We start from the raw sequence: 15000 nt of genomic DNA, 5'->3' as shown, positions 1-15000 counted from the left end.
CAAGTACGTTTTTCGGTTTCCACAATAACCAATTTAAGATGGTAAAAAAAATCAATATTTATGATTACATATTTACTCCGAAATTCCAAAAATTAAATAAGTTCGAAATCTAATTTTAAGTATGTAGTTTTGGATAATTTTAAATGAGTAAATTGAATAAAAAATATTTAGACTATAGAATAAATAATTATGATAATTGAAATTATAGAAGAATATGGCAGAATATAAACTAATTAATTATGAAAATATTATTATAGTAATATTACATGGAATTGTTTGAACCATTTCATAAATGAGTTAATTGAATAAAAAAATGTTTTAAATATGGCAGATTATATACTAATTACTTATGGAAATATTATTATGGTAATATTACACGGAATTGGTTGAACCAAATCATAAATGAGTCAATTGAATAAAAAAATATTTTAAATATTCCAAAATATAAACTAATTAATTATGGCAGAATATAGACTAATTAATTATAAAAATATTATTATGGTAATATTACACAGAATTGGTTGAACCAAATCATAAATGAGTCAATTGATTTAAAAATGTTTTAAATATGGCAAAATATAGACTAATTTATTATAGAAATATTATTACGATAATATTAAATGGAATTGGTTGAACCAAATCATAAATGAGTCAATTGAAAAAAAAATATTTTAAATATGCCAAAATACAGACTAATTAATTATGAAAATATTATTATGGTAATATTACACAGAATTGTTTGAACCAATTCATAAATGAGTCAATTGAAGAAAAAATATTTTAAATTTTGTAAAATATAGAGTAATTAATTATGGTAATCTTACACAGAATGAATGAATTAAGTATTACCATGTACTTTTTTTTGACTAATTAATTAACATTACACGGAATATTATGAATATAGACTAATTAATGAATTAGGTATTAATGTGTACTTTTTTTGAATTAACGTGTATTCCTTATATGGTATTATGTAATATATATATATATATATATATATATATATATATATATATATATATATATATATATATATATATATATATATACATATATATATATATGTTGGTCCCAAAAGATATAAGGTGAAAGTCTAGAGGGTGGTGGGGGGGGGGGGGGTGTGTGAATAGACTTTCCAACTTTTTCGCACAGCACAACAATTGCTAAGCCAGAGATAAACCAAAACTCTTAACTAGATTATTAGAGTATGGTGCACAACGGAAATAAATAAAGATAAAATGTGTGTGAGATTGTGATAGATATATCTCGTGTAGAGCAAGTAAAGAAAGCAGTAAAGAACACAAGACAATTATAGTGGTTCGGAGGTGGTGTAATCCTCCTACTCCACTTGCTCTTATCTCCAAGAGCAATTCACTATATCCACCACTTCTTGGTTCCAAGATACAATGAATTTCCGTGATCTAGTGCTTTGATCACCAAGCCCGCACTAATCACGCTCAGTGACACCACACTGCTGCTTCGGGTTTCACGTCGATGCGCTACTATCCCAGGATTTCACGACTCTGTGTTACTTTCCCCCTGTCTTCCACACTCCGGTAGAAACGTATCCCGTGATCTAGTGCTTTGATCACAAAGCCCGCACTAATCACGCCCAGTGCCTCCGACACTGCTGCTTCGGATCTCACAGCTCCGTGTGACAGTCCAGGATTTCACAGCTCCGTGCTACTTTCCTCCCTTCTCTTGTTTTGCTCCAAAGCAAGTGTTGTCTTGCTTCCAACTTCGAGACTCTGTAGTTGATCTTCAATGATGCGCTTAGTTTCTTTGATGAAGATGAAACACTCTGGAATGATTTCTCTTGATAGCTCTGAGTGTTTTCTCTCTTTGAGTGTATCAAGTAAAGCACTTGATTTTTATGCTCTGTTTTGCTCTATTTAAGAACTCTCTGAATATTTTTCTGTTTAAGCTCTCAGAGTTCGTTTTCTTTTCTCACTTCTCACTTGAAGATTTTTGGTATGCTCTGTACCAAATGAGATTTTTGATCTTTGCTCTTGTTTAGCTCTTTGCTCGTATGTTCCCCGTCTTCAAGTCTTCATATATTCATCATTTTATAGTTGGTAATGAGAATCTGCCCGTTGGAAAGAGACGATCTCATTTTTGAATTCTTGTATCTTTTGTCAGAGATCTTATCTTATCTTCTGGCAAAGTGTCAGAAAAGATAAGCTAGCCGTTGGTAGAGCTTCAACTTCATGCAAATGAGTTCCCAAACTTCATGTGATATTCCTCTGGTTTTCTCTCGTTTCTTGGGAATATCTGGGTCTCAGTTTTGTGTAAAATGGCTTCTCTGATCAGCTCTGAATTGGTTCTTGTTTCTTTGGGATTTAAATACTTCAAAATATTCTTCAATTTAATCTCATACTAGTTAGACTAGTATTTTTCCTTGTGAGAATATTTTTATTGTAAGTTTTTCTTCGTCTTCTTCATTCTCACGTCTGGGTGTTCTCAGACTTCAAACTGGCTTTGAACTTCCTCCCATTTTGAATTTCTCCTTTGTAATTGAGACCCAATTGCAATTGACTTCTCCTTTGTAATCGACACCCAATTGACTTTGACTTTGTAATTGGCTCCCAATCTACTCCTGGTGCTTCAATTACTTACCAATTTGAATTATTTGACTTTGACTTCGAAATTGGCTCCCAGACTTCTCCTGGTATTGAATTTCATCTCAATTCAATTTGATCTCAATGTCCTTTGAATCGGTCCTCAATTTGAAATTGCATCCCATACTACAACTTGAATTGGCTCCCAATTTCATCTCAATCAAATTGCATCCCATACTACAACTTGAATTGGCTCCCAATTTCATCTCAATGTCTTTTGCATCCCATACTACAACTTGAATTGGCTCCCAACTATACTACAACTTGAATTGCATCCCATACTACAACTTGAATTGGCTACCAATTTCAATTCATGGCTCCCAACTTGAATTTATTTTGGCTGTCTTTTGCATCCCATACTAAAACTTGAATTGGACTTGAATTTATTTTGGCTGTCTTTTGCATCCCATACTAAAACTTGAATTGGCTCCCAACTATACTACAACTTGAATTGCATCCCATACTACAACTTGAATTGGCTACCAATTTCAATTCATGGCTCCCAACTTGAATTGATTTTGGCTACCAATTTCAATTCATGGCTCCCAACTTGAATTGATTTTGGCTACCAATTTCAATTCATGGCTCCCAACTTGAATTGATTCCCATGTGAAACTAGCTCCCAATTTCAATTGCTTTGAAATCGGCTCCCAATTCCCATCTCCATCAGACTTAATTAATTTTGGCTTCTCAATTTCAATTGCTTTGAAATCGGCTCCCAAGTGCAATTGTTCTCAATTGCCACTTGTAAATCAGACTTAATTAATTTTGGCTTCGCAATTTCAATTGCTTTAAAATCGGCTCCCAAGTGCAATTGTTCTCAATTGCCACCCAAAGCCAAACTAGCTCCCATCTCCATCAGACTTAATTAATTTTACCTTGTAAAATTATTGATGGTGAGATTTGAACTTGAGCCATTTCACATAATACATCAAACATCTTCCACTTCATCCGTACAGCTTATTAGGTAAATCTCCAATCATCTTTGATGTACTCCTTTCTTTCCATAGATGCTTGATCTCCAAGTCAAATTCATGCCGTCTTCCAAACTTAATTTTCTTTCACGGAAATTCTTCTGGGATATCTTTTTTAGTAGCATTGACGTGATTTTCATATCATTCATCTTCTTCTTTAATTTGTCATTTTCTCCAGACAAATTTTTGATTTTCGGCTTGATATCTTCTTCTTCTATTTTCATGTATCTTCCTCTGTTTTTCACTTTTGCAAATTAAATAATTTCCCAATCATGGTCTAAGACTCTACTAGACCTATAAAATAAAATTGGGGGATCTACAAATACATATTTGGCATATCAAAACCATTACACTTTATTCCTAACAATTTCCCCCCTTTTGATAATGCCAAAACCTATACTCAGTCATTGGCTTTAAGTCTTTGAAAAATAATCATTTTGCTCAATTTTATTTGACAAAGCCAAGATGAGTTTAACAAATGGTTTTCTAGACACAATCAAAAGAAACTTGTGAATTAATTTTTAGACAAGCTCCTAAACGCATCTTGAGTTATTTTTTATTTTTAATCATCATTTTTTTTTAATTTTTATGTGTGTTTTGACATTTCTTGTCTTTTTAATTCACGAAGGTCTAATTACAAAAGACAAATAAAATATTAAACTCAAAATAGACTATGGGAAATTATTATTGAGATATTTCGAATATTTAGAGAAAAACGCAACAGAGGTTCGAAAATAGCGAAAACATCAGCTTAAGAGATTTTTCAGATTACCTTCTGGGTTTCTTCACTCCCATGTCTTTCTTCAAAATTTCCTTGACATGTTCTCTTAGTTTGAAGAAATCATCTTTGAACTTTGCATTATGAAATCTCTTTGTAACTTGCCCGGCCATGTAATATCCAAAAGCTTCTTTGATATTATTGCCTTGAAGAACTCCAGCTTCCCAGCATAAAACACATTCTTCGAAGCTTCTTTCTTCTCCAAGATTCATGCCCATATTTCCAGTGAAATCTCTTAGTTCATACCACATCTCGGTTCTTCTCCTTTTGCCTTCTCTTCTTCTTTATTCTTGTCCGAGATCCATTGGGCTTGATCGGCTGCAGGCCATTTCTTGGTCATGCTTGGTAGATTTTCCTTAGTCCATATTGTTGTTTGAGTGGCGGTACCTTTAGAGCATTCAAACTAGCCACGAGTTTCAGCAACTTTCGATGTACGTGTACCAAGACTAGGATTCGCGAACTGAGCAAAACCAATCTGAGATGGTCCTTGTGAGGATTGTCCGCGGCTTCGGTCTCGACCTTGGGTCGATATTACTGGTTGTTGTTGGCTTCCAAGAATAAATTCTTGTTGTTGCAAAGCCAAGTGACTGAGAATTTCTTCCCACCTTTTGGCGTTATCAACCAAAAATGCAAGGGTTTTACAATCTCGGTCTTGGTTCGCCTTCACAGTTTCAACACTATTGTGTGTTTCAATGGAAACAACTTGCAAATTTTCCAGCTTGTTTGTTGCAATTGTGAGTTCAACTTCAAGTTTGTTGATTCGGCTTTCTTGATCTTGAATCGCATTGATTTGTCGCAGTTGAATCACTTCAAGTAAGCCTTTTGTTAATTTTCCTTTCAAGATCCTTTCAGCTTTATCAATCTGAGTCTTCAAAATATTTTGATACTCCATTAATTCCTTCAGATTGATTCGTGTATCCGTGTGTTGTTGATCCATCTTTTGATTTTGTTCAATCATCTTCTCTCCAATAGTTTGACAAACAACATCACCGGATTCGGCAACTTTGGCAAATAAGGATGTAAAAATGTCATCTTCTTGATCACTTGTCTGCACAAAATTTTGAGGAGATCCGAATGGACTCCTTCTCGGATCGGTGATAACAGGTGTATCAACGAGTTGCATCCTTTCTTCTTCTTCAGGTGATTCGACTTCTTGATTGAGATCACCAATCTCTTCTTTTAAGACTTCTGTTCTTGTATAGTTGTCTGCAAATAAATCTTCATTTTCTAGAACAGGGTCCATGGTAGGCATGGTAGACTCGGTATGGTGTACTGGCAATACACTGGATAAATCCTCTGTGATTTGTTGTCTATTCTCAGTAGCAACTTCTACTGCAACTTCAACTGGTATGTCTCTTCTTACTTCTTCTGACACTTCTCCTCTTAATTCTTTTCTTCTTTTATCCCTTCCTGTAGCCATAAATTTTTTTTATTTCTTTTATTCTCCCTTTTTGTTCATGTTCAAATATTTTTTGTGTATCTTTTTGGCTACGAAACTTGTGATCTTTTTATATACCGTAGGGATTTTTCATTTTTAGGAGATAGAGAGATAGAGAGAGAAAGAACCAGTAGCAAAAACATCCATAATTTTTTTATTTATCTCCTTCTTAGGGAGAAGGAGAGAGAGAGAGAGAGATAACAGAACACTTTCAGCAGGCAGAGAAACCAGTACTCATGCAATCATCTGAGTCATAACCTATTCCATAGCCTCTTAGCGGTGAAGGAGCGTATCCCGGTCCAAAGTCATCACTGGACTCACTTTCCTCGAGCATTGACCCGTTTGAGCTTGGAGATGAGTAGGTTTGATTGAAAAACCTAGTAAAGTCCACAGGAGGACGGATGAACGGGTTGATTGGCATCTGCTGAGGAGGCGGTGGAGGAGCAGGAACTTCTTGTGGCAGAGGTGCAAGAGCTGGTAGACTTGGTGGAAACTTCGGAAGAGGCTCTTGTTAGGAATATAGCGGGAGCGAAGAATCGAAAATTGAGAATTATAGAAGTTAAATAATAGGAAAATAATATAAAATGACAAAATAAATTAATAAGGATGGGAAAAAAAAAAAAAAATATATATATATATATATATATATATATATATATATATATATATATATATATATATATATATATATATATATATATATATATAAGTACTTGAGAAGCGAGGAAATTGAATGAATGATGTAAGAGGTGTGTATTACAAAAGCAATTGCCTAACCTATTTGTACAATTTATAAGAGAGATTTGTGCATGGAAAAAAAGGAAGGACATGCGCAGTAGTAGCTACATAGGGAGACATGCGGCAACAACACTTTGAGAGCCAAAGTCGGATGATGTGCGTAGTGGAGGATGTACTTAAGCATGCAACGTGGAAGATGGTCTTCATGAATTTGAATGGATTTTGAGCCACAAAAATTATTTCCTAACAATCTCCACCTTGGATCAAATCCATTGTGAAATTAATAACTGGAACAGTCGACTGAACTCAAGCATTGCTTGAACAGCAGGATGGATCACCATCAACCTCTTATGCGACTGAAAGAGCATAAGCAACCAAGTTGGTTTCATCATCAGCATACCTAGCAGGTTTTTTAATTGTCTTCCTAGGACGATCCATAGCAATGAAATACTCTCGTTGTGGCTCGACGAGAGGTGCGGTGCTAGTAGATGCATCATCTTTAGTATTACCATCAGTAGTAGTAACACTATCAATAGGCCTGAACTCAAACTCCACCTTTTCACCAGTACTCTGCGTCTCACCTGTACTGCGAACTTTTCCAGAAGAAAGTAGTGCATTTTCATCAAAAGTGATATCTCGACTCAGAATGACTTTCTGAGAATCAGGAGACCATAGACGATACCCTTTTGATTCAGAAGCATAACCAAGGAAAATGCATTTGACAGCTCTCGGGTTTAATTTACCCGTACTGGAATGAGCATAAGCAGAACATCCAAAAACTCTTAAAATAGAGTAGTCAACAGGATTACCTGACCAAACTTCCTCTGGAATTTTGAAATCAAGGGATGAGTGTGGAGATCTATTTACCAAATAGCAAGCAGTAGAAACAGCCTCGACCCAAAAATCACGCCGTTTCCATAACCCAGCATTAGAGAGCATACAACGAGCTCTTTCCAATAGAGTCCTGTTCAAACGTTCGGCAACACCATTTTGCTGGGGTTTACCAGGCAAGGTCTTGTGCCTGGCGATTCCATTTGCCGCACAAAAGTCATTGAAATCTAACTCACAGAACTCCAAGCCATTGTCTGTCCTGAGCTTCTTGACTTTTTTACCCGTCTGAGTCTCAACAAGTATTTTCCACTTCTTGAAAAAAGAAAATGCCTGATTTTTATGTTTAAGGAAATAGACCCAGACTTTACGAGAAAAGTCATCAATAATAGACATAAAATATCTACAACCTCCCATTGACTGAAATTTAGTTGGTCCCCATAAATCAGAATGTATATATTCTAATACATCTCTAGTACGGTGTGTAGCAGTAGAGAAACTAACCCTCTTTTGTTTCCCAAAAACACAATGCTCATAAAACTGTAATTTACCCGTACCTGAACCACCAAGGAGGCATTTCTTGCTCAGGAGATGCATGCCTTTCTCACTCATATGCCCTAGACGCATATGCCATAATTGAGTGAGATCCGCATCAGACATCGATGAGGATACCGCTACTGAACCTGTCACAGTACTGCCATGCAAGACGTACAAGCTTCCAGAACGAGAAGCTTTCATGAGAACAAGAGAGCCTTTTATGACTTTCAGAACTCCACCTTCAGCTATGTACTTGCACCCCAAGGATTCCAAGGTGCCCAAAGATATCAGATTGCGTTTCAAATCAGGAATATACCGAACATTGGTAAGAGTCCTGATAACATTATCATGAGTTTTAATCTGAACACTTCCAATTCCACTAACCTTGCATTGGGTATCATTACCCAGCAAGACAACATCACCATCAACCGATTCTAGAGAGACGAACCAGTCTTTGTGAGGACACATGTGGAATGTATAACCAGAGTCCAGAATCCACTCGGTTTCGCTCCGTTTGCAACCGGAGCTAACAGATAACATAACATCGCCTTCTGAATCACTTTCAACAACACTAGCTTGAGCAAAATTCTTTTCTCTATCTTGCTTGTTTTTCAGCTTGAAGCATTCAGTCACATCGTGACCCTGCTTCTTGCAGCACTTACAGGATTTGTTGGACTTACGTCCTTTGGACTTGGATGTAGAATTTTTATTGCTACTCCCTAATTCAAGTGAACGACCCCTTACAGTCAAGCCTTCACCTTTGTCCTCAGACTTAATTTCAAAGTCAAACTTTTCTTTGGACAATAGGTTTGACTTAACACTGTCGAAAGTAAGGGTATCACTACTGTTACCGTACAACATAATTTCTTTGAAATGCTTGTATGATCTAGGGAGAGAGACAAGAAATAAAACAGCACGATCCTCATCGTCAATTATGACATCAATATTTTCTAAGTCCAATAAAATAGAATTGAATTCATCCAAGTGAGATTTAATAGAAGTACCTTCCGTCATACGGATTGTGTACAGACGTTCCTTCAGGCGTAGCGTGTTCCGCCAGAGTTTTTTGCCATGTAAAGTGTTTCCAGCTTGGACCATAAATCTGACGCAGTCGTCTCACTTACTACCTCACGTAGAACCTCTTTAGACAAGCACAAAGAATGGTTGAACGTGCCTTGTCATCCAAATCTTCCCAATCTTCATCTGTCATTGTAGCCGGTTTTCTTCCTTCTTCCCAGCTAGTGCTTCTTCAAAACCGTTCTGGGTTAGAACGGCTTCCATCTGAACCTTCCAGATAGAAAAGCTAATTTCCCGTCGAACTTCTCGATATCGACTTGGTAACAGTCGACATCTTTAAAATAATTCTCAATTAAAACCGCTCTGATACCACTTGTTAGGAATATAACGGAATAATGCGGAAGCGAAGAATCGAAAATTGAGAATTATAGAAGTTAAATAATAGGAAAATAATATAAAATGACAAAATAAATTAATAAGGATGGGATATATATATATATATATATATATATATATATATATATATATATATATATATATATATATATATTATATATATATGAATACATATATTTAATACATCTATAAGAAGAATGAAGGACAAAAATATATAAATAAGTACGAGAGGGAGTAGTAAATGACATGAATGATTAAGAGCGTGTGTATTACAAAAGCAATTGCCTAACCTATTTTATACAATTATAAGAGAGATTGTAGTCATGAAGAAGGAAGCGACCGCGTCAGGTAGAGCTACGTGGGGAGACATGCGGCTTGCAACACTTGAGAGCCAGTCGGCCGATATGTCGTTAGTGAGGATGTTACTTAAGCGCAACGTGTGGAAGATGGGTCTTCATAATTGAATGCATTTTGCAGCCACAAAAAATTTTCCTAAAGCTCTTGGTGATGTGTAGTGGATTAGAACCCTCGAAACCATGGAGGGGTAAACGGTGCCAAACTCAGTTTGCTTCAAAAATGGAGGTTTCTGGCAATCCTTCATTATCAGAATTTCAGGCATAATCAGTGCTTGAACACTGGGTAAGAAGCTGTACATAAAGGCTCAGAAACCCTTCCCCCTTGTTTGTTCCGTTGACGGTTCTTATTCACCATCGTGTTTTTAATATATTACCAACGTTCCGTTGGTTGGTATTCTGCGTACAGCTTGGAACTTGCTGCGACTCGGTTCATTCTCCTTTTCTTCTGATATAAATCCTAGGAGGTGTAGCGGCGTTTCTCCTTCTCTTCTACATGCGTCGTTCGCGGTTGCCCTTCGGGTTGTTTGAGAACCTCCTCCAATTACTCTTGAGTTGGCTTCCCACCTCGTTTTCCTTGTATTCGTCGTCGACACACTCTTGTACTGCAAAGAGTTTCAAAACAAACCAAATCTTCAAAGATTTTTGCCTACGGCTGTCTCCCAATATATAGGGCGTCACGGAAGCACTATCGGTCATTCGCGATGTGAGTGTTAATTTTTTGGCCGCTCTTTTGAGATTACGGAGATGTGACGGAATGAGCGGTCAGCTTCCATGGTGCGGGGATCAGTTGGCATGGAAGAATTTGATTGGCAACGAGTTTTAGAGAGAGTTTTTAATGAGGGGTTGGTTTAAATTTTCTAATGGGGAGCACTTGATATTATTTAGCTGGAGAATATGCGCGGTGTCCGATAGGAGTGGAAGATGTGATCAGTTTGGAGAAGATTTATCTGGAGAGCGATTAGGGGCTGGGTTTAAGATGGTGGAGCTTTAGGAAAGGGTAGGAGTTTATGGTGTGGAGGTTGATACTCAATTAAACTCTGTTTTCCTTCCTTTATTCCTTTATTTATCCTCTAAATCGCGTACCACCAAATATAATCACAACTCAAACTCTTAATGAAAGCAAAAATAATCATAAATAATCAATCACACAACCATTTACATTAAACATAAGAACACAGGCATTATCCATCAATTAAAACACATTATGGAAATTAACTAATTATCACACCATTTTCCAAATTAATATTTAGAAACCTCTTCACATAATCTAGCACAAAATCAGATTCCAAAATATTTTAGAAACTAACAAATGTTAACTGTTCAGCTCAGATTTCTAAAACATTTATATTCAAATTATATCACATATGCACGCAACACATATATAATGCAATAAAAATATTAATTAGAATTTTAATAGCCAAATGTTCATGCAAACAAATATTTAACATTATACAAACATGAACAATATCGTAGGACTAAAATAACACTTAAAATTATGAATTTTATAAACAAATGTCAAATAAACCGAATTATGCACATTTTATTAAATTAATTTGCATGACATATGATTATCACGTAATAACCACTGCAAATTACACTAAATAAATCCTAACACATATTCAATTTATATATAAACAAATTTTGAAATAAAAACATGCCATAAACACGTTAAAAACAATTTTCTGACACAAGCTATCAATTTAAATTGAGAGTTAAGCCCAATAGATACTTTAGTCATTGATCATTTTCCCCAACTGTGCTTAAGGTTAGAAATCTCGATTTCGCGAAAGGCTTCGTGAAAATATCTTAATCACGGTCTTCCTTAGGTGCATATATCGGTTTTATAGTTCTTCTTTTCAATGTGATCCCATATGAATGATGGTCGAATGTCGATATTGTTTGGTCTTAGTGAATGCACCGGATTGTGAGTGATAGCGATTGCACTAGTATTACACCAAAAATACCATAACTCTCCAAATTGAACTCCGTAAATCCTTCATTGTTCGCTATCATCTAAATTAGGCGCACAACAACTTTCTGCACAATGTATTCAGGCCGGCAGTTTACTAGTTGCGATGGAATTTTGCTTTTTGACTGAACAGAACAAAGCCTTCCCCCAAGAACTGGCATGTCCCGGAAGTGCTTTTTCTTCTATTCATTGCAACTGCAAAATCGCGCATCTAATAACCCGGTAGATAAAATCCTGTACCTTTTGGATACCACAATCCAACATTCGATTGTGCTTTCAATATCGCTATGATCTCTTTGTTGCGGTTGAGGTGGCTTTCTTTTGGATTTGTTGGAATGTTGCACCACACTCTCACAAAGCATAAGATGTCCGGCCTGCTTGCAGTAAGATAGAAGCCAGAACCAATCAATTCCTCTTATTTGTTTGCGTCGACATACCTTTCCTCTTCATCTGTGCTATCCTTCAATGATGTGCTCATTTGAATTTTGATCGATGATTATCCATCCAGGCCAAACTTCTTTATCAAACGCGGGCTGTACGTTGCTTCATTGTACTGAATATCTTCTTGTTGTATTTTGACTTGTAAGCCCAAGAAGTAATTCAATTCACCCATCATGCTATTCGAAAGTTTATTCTGCATAAGCTTCGAAAATTTCTACACAACAGAATTGTAGTCTTTCCAAAAAAGTAATATCTCAACATAGATTTGCACTAATAGAATACTCATTCACATCTTGAATTCTAATAGAGCTTTTGTCAAAAGGCTTTGCGTGAGATCCACAGCTTATCAAGAACATTGACAAGTATCAATACCAGAACCTCTAGTTTGTTTACAACCCATATCATGACCTTCTTGTTTGTAAGACTTTTATCACCTCGCCTTTTACCTCAAAACTGGCGGTTTGTTCGATCTAAACTGCTCTTCGAGTAGAATCCATCAAATTGTAGCTTTTCACATCATTTGATAAACAAGTGAAACCGTTTGTGTCGGTGGTAGGCTAGAAAATTTGATTGCCTTCAAGTCGGCTACGGGGTGCAAAAATTTATCAATTCTGATTCCTTCTTCTTGAGTAGTATCCTTGCAACGGAAGCCTCTTTATAATCCAACATCAATGCCTTCTTCGTTTGCTTTGTTTCGGAAGACCCATTTGGTTCCACAACATTTGTGGGTCGCCGTCTTGGATACAAGTTCCTATATGTTTATTTTCTTGAATGATTCGGCTGTTCCTTGCAAGCATGCTATCCAATCTGGATATTTAGAAGCTTCGTCAAATTTTTTGGTTTCAATTGGAGTAGCATAACACGTGAACAATGCCCATGCCGTAGATGATCTGTTTTCCACGCCTTCGAATATTTTCCCAATAATAATCTGGGCAGGGTGATTTTTGAGCATCTTAAAATCTGGTTATGCGCGATGATTGGTATGGGTGCGATTCATTTGTGGAATACTGCGGTTGCTGTTCGAATTCCTCAATAATTCTTTTTTGAGAATGACCACCAACTTCACCAGTAACTTGATCACTAATTGGATCACCACCCTCAAACGTTACTGCATCTCAATTTTCCGTGCGAATCTTCACCCCAAAATTATTATTTAGAAGAATTCCAACTTCTTCTGGATGGAGGGATGGATTCCTAGGATTGATTTTCCAACTCACCATTCGCCTGAAAACATTCATCTCACACGTTACATTAGTATCACAAAAAATAATAGAACACTTTGTTACCATTTTGTTCGAATTCTTCTCAGCGCGCATTTATTGATCTGTGATTTTCCATCAAATACCAGTGTATGGGTTCTTCAAACCACCTTATTGATCTTATTCAACTCTGTAGAAACGCTTTGGTTAGCCTGAAATCTAGAATAATTCCTACATGCACGCCCTCACAAAAGTTTATTGCACCAATAATCATTTTAATCTCTCCAAGAATTTGATCATTTCGAGCTGTCCATGACGCAACACTTTCATTTAGAGCATTTTTGAAATCCTTCAAATTCTTCATGGGATTCTGGAGCTTTTATTGTCTTCTTTTCTCACCTCCTTCGCCAATCTTGATGCAGAGTTCCAATATTTTCTTTGATACCTAGCATTTTCGGATCTTCGAAATATATGTACATCCAGCGGCTTGAATATGTAATCATCCTGGATATTTTAAGAATATATTCGTGTTCTTATCATCCAATGTCCATTCCGGTTTTAGGCTTTGACGTACTTGTGGAGCAATCCGCGGTATAAAAAACGCCGTTATTGACTTTAATATTTCCGATAGGGCAGTGGAAATTACCTATCCATTTCATCCGCTGTAATGCGTACAGTGTTACTGCATACGAACTTTCCAAACATCATTTTTGCAAGTTGAGAATAATCAATTTTGAGCTAAATCTTTCTTCATCATACATCACGAGATATGAAAGATTTAATCCAATCACAACTTTTGTGAATGATCAGTTCTACCAGTCAAAAATAGTTACCCATTAGGCCAAACTGTTTAATAACCAGAAAGTTGTATTAAGCTGACTCAAATAGGCTACAGGCCTCTGATACGAATTGTTGTCCCAAAGATAGAAGGTGGGAATCCTGGATGATAGACTTTCAAACTTTTTCGCACAGCATAACAATTCTAAGCGCAGCGATAAAACAAAACTCTTAACTAGATTGTTAGAGTATGCCAGCCGCCGGAAATAAAAAAGATAAAAAGGTGTGTCAGATTGTATAGATAATACTCTGCTAGCAGCAAGGTAAAGAAAGTAAGTAAAGAAAGCAGTAAAGAACACAAGACAATTAGTGTTTTCGGGACGGTGTGTAATCCTCTTACTCACTGCCTCTTTATTCCAAGCAGCAATTCACTCATATCCACGACTTCTTGTTCCAAGATATAATGAAGTTTCCGTATCTAGTGCTTTGATCACCAACGCCCGCATCAATCAGGCCAGTTACACCACTTGCCTGCTTGGGGTTTCACCCGCCAAGCTACTTATATCCAGGATTCATGAACTCCGCGTTACTTTCCCCCTGTCTTCCAACTCACGTAGCAACGTACTTCCCGTGACTAGTGCTTTGATCACAAAGCACCGCACTATCACGCCAGTGCCTTCTGCATCCTTGCCTTCGGAGCTCCGTGTGACAATCCAGGATTTCACAGCTCCGTGCTACTTTCCTCCCTTCTCTTGTTTTGCTCCAAAACAAGTGTTGTCTTGCTTCCAACTTCGAGACTCTGTAGTTGATCTTCAATGATGCGCTTAGTCTCTTTGATGAAGATGAAACACTCTGGAATGATTTCTCTTGATAGCTCTGAGTGTTTTCTCTCTTTGAGTGTATCAAGTAAAACACTTGATTTCTATGCTCTGTT

The sequence above is a fragment of the Ipomoea nil genome, unplaced genomic scaffold, assembly GCF_001879475.1.
Source record: "Ipomoea nil cultivar Tokyo-kokei standard unplaced genomic scaffold, Asagao_1.1 scaffold1354, whole genome shotgun sequence".
Classification (NCBI taxonomy): Eukaryota; Viridiplantae; Streptophyta; class Magnoliopsida; order Solanales; family Convolvulaceae; genus Ipomoea; species Ipomoea nil.
The sequence above is the reverse complement of the archived record's forward strand: the minus strand, read 5'-3'. Positions refer to the sequence as shown.